Consider the following 7,267-nt stretch of genomic DNA (forward strand, 5'->3'; position numbering starts at 1 on the left):
TACAGCGGGTCACACCCACGGGGCCACCTGGCCAGGGCACTGCAGCCAGCAGGGGCCTGAGGAACAGGGCTGTCCTGCCCAGTGCCAAACCCTCCCAGGCAGGAGCACCTCACTGTCTCAGGGACCACATGCAGGTTCGGCCTTTATGAGAGCAGGCACACCAGGACACGGAGGCAAGCACCCGCCAATGGACTTGGGGACCTGGGTTCTCAGCCCAGATGTGCTGCTGACTCATTCTGTGGGCCAGTGCCTCCACCTCTCTGAGCCTCGGGTCAGTGGGAGCACTCATACCCATCTCACGAGGTTGTTCTTCTGCTGTGAAGATAGGCAAGGCGTTTAAGCAGCTCCTGACGGGCTGTGGGGACCACATCCCTAGGAGGCCCCCTGTCTCCGAAGCCTCTCTCAGCGTTCACAGTCCCTCAGGTGCTTAGATGACTTCTCTCTCTCTCTCTTTCTCTCTCTCTCTCTCTTATTTATCTATTTATTTGTTTATATTTTATTGATTTTTTACAGAGAGGAAGGGAGAGGGATAGAGAGTTAGAAACATCGATGAGAGAGAAACATTGATCAGCTGCCTCCTGCACACTCCCTACTGGGGATGTGCCCACAACCAAGGTATATGCCCTTGACCTGAATCGAACCTGGGACCCTTCAGTCCGCAGGCAGATGCTCTATCCACTGAGCCAAACCGGTTAGGTCTCTCTCTTTATCTCTCTCTCTCTCTCTGGTCCTAAGGATATGTTATGCTTCTGAACTTAATGAGTTTACCTTTGAACTTTTCATACTGTTTATGCCTTTATGACTTTTTATCACAACTTTCGCTTCATGACAGATATCAGGGGCCTCTCCTCCAAGCTCCACTGTGATCTGATCAATGACATGGACACACAAGCATCATATGCCAAATGGGAGACACATATCTAGTCTATTCATCTGCTATGGTATGTCTACCCTCTGATCTGGGTTGGAGAATTCAGATCAACGCCAGGGATACAAGTGGGACTTCCTAACTCCCAAATCTAGATGTGAGGGCACGTCCCCCACACGCACCAAAGCTCGCCTGCAGGGATGTGGCCAGGCCTACAGAGGGAGCTCGGCTCCGGGACACAGACAAGGGTGCAACCTTCCAGAAGGCAGCCAGGTGGAACCAAATGTGCTCCACGCTGAGACAGTAAGAGATGCAGCGCTCCCTGAGGAGGGCGGGGAGTCAGAGAGGAAGCCGCTGGCCTGGTCCTGGTCCTGAGTCCCAGGAGCCCTGCCCACCAGTAAAAGGGGACCCCATGGATATCAGCCTCTGTCCAGCCAGTCTACACCCTCTTCCTCAGCAGGAGCAGAGAGGGCTACGGAGAGAGGCACCTCACCTACCCTCACACGCCTCCGTCACAGGAAAGGAGGTCTGAATGGAATCTCAAAAAGATGTAAAAAGGAGAAATGTTGCTCAACACAGAAGTCCTGTGAGTACTTGCTGCTGGAAGAAGAAACATTGAGCACATCGGTGGGCGTGAGGTACATCAGAGTGGACATACCTTCCATTTTTGAGCACCTACTGGGTGTAAGGCAGTGGGCTAGGCATATTACATACGTTAGCACCCACAATTCAGTCACACACACACACACACACACACACACACACACACACACTTTGACAAGAGCATTAAGATTTAAGAGTGGTTAAGCATTTTGCCTAAGGCCACCCAGCTAGTAAGTGGCAGCACTGGCATTGGATCCCATTCAGTCTGACTCCCACTTCGCCCATCCACAGGAAATGGAAGGAAGGGAGGGCTCTGAGGAAAGGTTCCCTGGAATGGGATAGGGCCCTGTGCTCTGGGCAGAATGAGGAGCTGCTCTCCCACTCCCCTCCAGCCCCTATGCTTACTTCTCTCTTTGCATTGTATTCAAATTATTTGCTTACACGTCTGCCTCATTCATTAGATCCGTGAGTGAGTCTCATCCCTGGCTGAACATTAGAATCTCTTTCTTTTATTTTAAATAACACTATGGAATACTGTGCAGCAGTAGAAAAGAAGAATCTCTTACCCTTTAAGACAGCATGGAGGGACCTGGAGAGAATTATGCCAAACGAAATAAGCCAGTCAGAGGAAGAAAAGTATCACATGATCTCACTCATATGTGGAATCAAATGAACAAAATAAACTGATGAACAAAATAGACGCAGAAGCATAGAACAGACTATGGAATCTCAGAGGGAAGGCGGGGAGGGTCAGTGGGTGGGAAGAGATCAACCAAAGAACTTGTATGCATATATGCATAACCCAGGGACACACACAATAGGGTGCTGATGGCCTGGGGTGAGGTGTGGGGGGAGGCTAGAAGAGATCAATGGGGGGAAAAGGGAAGGGGAAAAATAAAAAATAAAAAAGTAACAATGCCTGGGTCCCGCTCAAGACCAAATAAATCTCCAGGACTAGGACTTTGGCATTCATATATATTTTTAAACTCTTCGGGAGATGATTCAAATGTGCCCTCAGGTTTGAGACCCAGTGTTGCAGCCTGAGGGCACTTCAAGGTCAAGGACCAGGTCGTGAGTATTGGAGTCCTCAGAGCCCAGCAAAGTGTGGTTCATAGTAGGTGCCTGACACATCTCTAAGGAGAGGACGAGCGCAGATAACAGAAGATGGAGATCAAGAATACAGAAAGCAAAAACATGTAAGTATTATGCAGAAGAGGGAGGAGAGTGGGGGGGGGAGGGGGTGATTTGAGACTGAGAAGCAGAGAGAATCTTTAGAAGCCAGGGGCACAGCAAGGGCCTGGCTGAGGCTGTGATGTGAGGTTGTCTTGCATAACAAATCTCCAGTTAAAGCTAATTTGAAGCTTCAATGCAGAATAAACAGCATCTGCTTCCAAGAGAAATGAGGTGAAGAGGAGTCAAAAATGTGAGTTTCTGAGTGTGCCGGCACAATGGGCTTTGGGGGCCAGAACCCTCAATACTGAGGAGATGAAGAGAGCAAGTGCCAAAAAAAAGAGAATTGTGATTTTGAGAATCACTGAAACGTGTGGGGGAAAAATATGACAAGGAAGATAAAATTCATGATTTAAAACTAAAAGGAGAAAGCAAGCTTCAGAATAAGAGCAGAGTGAATTCCTGGCATCGTATGCATATTTGCTCAAAATGCTATTGTTTTAGCGGTGGGAAAAGGACTAGAGGTAAATAAAATATGCAAATGCATTTACGATGAGAAGTTCTGTGATGAGCAACTGAGATAATCACTGTGAAAATCCGCTGGAAAAAAATACAAAATATTCTAGAAATGCTGCTGCAGGGGGTGCGTTCCCCTGCGTTCGCCCACGTGGCCCACGGCCAGGGGGACTCCACGCTAAGGACTCATGGGCTTTAGTCCGATGGTCTGCCGGACCCAGCTCCACCATGGAAAGGTGGGTGCTGGCCCTGCTTTTGGCTCTACTGGACCCCCAGCTGCACCCTTTTCAGGACTGGGTTAAGGGGCAGGGGACTTTGGAACCCGAGGAATGTAACTCCATGCATATAAAGCCTTTGACCACATCTCATTCTCCCGTGGTGGCTTCTGAAAATGCTTATTTCGGTGGTACCCCCAAGGACCCCACTCCCACGTGGGACGGGGAAATCTGGCCGACTCATTTCTCCGGGAACAATGCGAGGTGGCACGCTTATCATCCTGGGGTCGATGTTGCTGTGCGGGCTAAGAAAGTTAGCTTTCCAAGTGTTGGCATTGGGCCCAAGTAGCCCGAGTCCAGTGTCAGAGAGCTCTCAGAAGGTGGGCTCTCCGGGCGGGACCCGGGGAAGAGCAGTGCTTGCCTGGTACATGCACGAGGAACCCTAGAGCCGTCTCAAGTTGGGAGAATTAGGTTTTCATCAACAGCTGCAGTACATACAGCCGGAAGACAGAAAGGAATAAAACAAAGGAGATGAGTGGTTAAAGGCGAGAAGGAGATGTAGCTAACATTTATTGAGTGCCTACTGTGCACCAGGCACTGGGCATATGGTACTTCGTTTAACCATCAAAATAACTCTACAAGAGCCTTAGACTGGCCCAAGATCATATCAGATGTTAGGGTTTCCATGGCCCTTCTGCTTTCACTCCCTACTCTTTCCAGAGCATCACACCCATAGCCATACTCTAATAATAACAATCCATGAAAAATCTCCAGCCCACTCTACTCTGAGCTTCAACCGTTTGATCTAACTCAACGCAGGTGTCTCAAATGCATCTCAAACTCAAGTCCAAGACAGATGGTTTCAACCTCTCGCCCAAACTGCGTCCTCTTCTGGTGTTTGCTGTACCAGTGATCCCTGTCCCCAAACTGTCATCCCCACGGAGGCATGCAAACCTTTCTTGACACCCCCTTACCTTGCATCACTGTCCCATGTCCAGTCTACCCAAGTCTTAAGTATTTTACTTTCTAAATATCCTCTCAAATGTATCCACTCCCCTGACTTTCCAACTCCCTCTCCCCGCCAAGGCCAAGCTACCATCTTCTCTCGCCCAGACTGACGCAGTAGCACTGGGTCTCCCCTCCCTACTCTGGCCTTCTCCAACTGGTTCTCCACATAGAGGCCTAAAGGAGTTTTTTCAAAACACAAATCTGATTGTGTCTTTACCTCCAACCCACTCCACCACTGAGAATAAACCATGTGAATGAATTCACCTCACTCTTCACATCAAAACCCAAGTCCGTCCCATGGCCGGTCTCATCGTCCCCTTTGTCTACTCTCCAGTCACACTGGCCTTGTCTTAGTTCTTGCTACAGGACCTTTGCATGGACTATTCCTTGTGTCCCCACTCATCCACCTCTGAACTGCTACTTACCCCCAGAGAGCAGAGCCCTTTTAATGGAAGCCTTCCTTGATAGGTTAATTATCCTAACCATCTTTTATAAGATTGTATCTCTCCTCTTAAAACACTTTATAAGCTTTTAATTTTATATGCACTTGAGCAATCATTTGCTTAATATCTGTCTTTCCTCACTAGTTTATAATCCTGTGAGAGCAGAAATTGTGTGGTTTATCTCTGCCCTATATCCCCAGCACTTAGACAACGCGTGGCACATAACAGGTGTCCAGTGGAATTTGCAAAAGGAAGGGAAGCAGGCAGGTGAGGACGGAGATGGGTAGGGACTAGTAGAGTCAGGATTCCAACCCGGATCTGTCTCCCTCCAGAGCCCAGACTCTTACCCAGCACCAAGGACTAGAGGGCAAGAAAGGATAAGCAAAGACATTATCTCCCCACCATCCGGTCCAGATGAAGACAGGCTATTCTCTAAGAGAGGGCAGACAGTGCCGTTGTCGATGGAATTTTGTCAGTGGTCTGGGCTGCCAGACGGTGCTTCCTGAGTGAAACGCTATGCAGAGACTGGTTCCATGAGGCACCAAGAATAATTTGGGCTATATCTTCAACAGTTCACCATTGCTCTCAGAATAAAGTTCTTAACATGATTTACGGGCCCTGAGTCTTTCCAATCCCCTCACCCAGGACTGCTGCTTCTCATCTAAGATTCTAACCAAATATATGACGTTCCTTCATATCTTACCTTGGGACAGATAGCTTTCTCTCCGCACACTCCCACCCACTCTGTCTACCTGACCTCTTCCTACTAGTCCTTCAAGACTCCCCGCCTCTCCTCGTCTCCCTCATCCATCTCTTTGATCCCTAACTATTCCCACCCCTATTCTTTGGCCAGGTTTGGGGTGGATAAAGCAAAGTTTGATTTTTTTGACTCTGGTTGCTTAGGGTTTTTTTTTTTCTGCCACTACATCTAACCTGTGAATATTATTATTAATCATCCACCCATGGCACTTTGCTGCTTCAAACATTTCAATGATATTTATTTGTTCTCTGGATGAGAGAGGATTTTCTAATCATAAAAGCAATGGAAGAAATCACTGAGGGAAAGAAAATCAATAGATTTGACGAAATTAGAATTAAAACTTCTGGATGTCAGGAACATTCTAAACAAAACTAGAAGGCAAATGACAAAGGCTGGGGAAAATATATGCAGTAGATATGACAAAGGTTTGTTATCCTTAATATATAAAGAGCTCATATAAATCGATAAGAAACATATTACAGTCCCAGGAGGAAAATGGACAAAGGACATGAATAAGTACAGCACTAATAACACATGAAAAATGTTTAACTTCACCAGCAGTCAGGTTAATGCAAATTAACACAATGCCAAATCATTGTTCACCTATCAGGTGAGGGTAACATTAAAGACTGGGGAGGGTACAGAGATTATTTGATAGTTTTCAATGAAAAATAAGAGCTTTTCCAGCTTTTCCAATCACTCCCTACCACCTGGAGGAGAAGTTCTGCATCTAGTCCTTTCCTTCCTCTCCCCTCGATGCCTCTCCCACCACCTCACCTCCCATCTGACACGTGCACAGTATGGGGTGTCACACTGCACAACTGCTCTGTCCTCCTCCACCTCTACCCTCCTCCGACCTAACACCTACGTCTCCTGGACAATTCTGAGACATCCTGTTTTCCAGAAACTCTCCTAGACTGGGTTTGGCACCCTGCTCTGTGCTCCCGTTACACACACATTCCCTTACTTAGCACTTACTGTATTGTACCACAAATCATTCTTTATGGGTTTCTTTCCACCTTAGATTACATGTGCCCCAAGAGAGGCATTATCTTTTTATTCTCTCCAATATACCCCAGGGTTCGCCCAGTGTGGATGCTCCACAGATGACTTGAACTAATCAATCATGTAATAAATTAATTATTCCATTTTGCACCATAAATTTTTGCGACTATTCTGGTAAAAGCACGTTTTCCTTAAAACAGAACAAATTAAGTCATTTTGGATGGAGAGAGAATGCCTCACCCATGCCCCAGCCCTCATTTTACTGCTCATATTCTATCACCCTAGTTGTTGTAACCGACTGTTGGCCATGAAATTAATTTATTGGTCAGGACCACCATTTTATTTTTTTTTAAATGAAAAATAGTAGAACTAGAAGGAATAGAATGACTCATATGGGTTGTTTCCTTCACTGTAGATTTCCCCCACGCACCGCCCCCTAGTGGGCAGGAGTGGTGGTGACGGAACACTAGCTGGGGAGCTGAAATCCCTGTTCTGACTCATAATGACTCCAGGAAAGTCACTGACCTCCGTAGGCTTTGTAAATGGGGGTGATGAAAATTCAGAGGGAATGAAACAGAAAGAACCCAGTTATGCCTCAAATCCTCAGAGCTCTGCTCCTCAGCATTTCTGGTACAGAGACTGTTACCCACCAGAGGCAGGCCCGGTGCAACCTAATCCC

This window comes from Myotis brandtii, unplaced genomic scaffold, assembly GCF_000412655.1.
Source record: "Myotis brandtii unplaced genomic scaffold, ASM41265v1 scaffold523, whole genome shotgun sequence".
Lineage (NCBI taxonomy): Eukaryota > Metazoa > Chordata > Mammalia > Chiroptera > Vespertilionidae > Myotis > Myotis brandtii.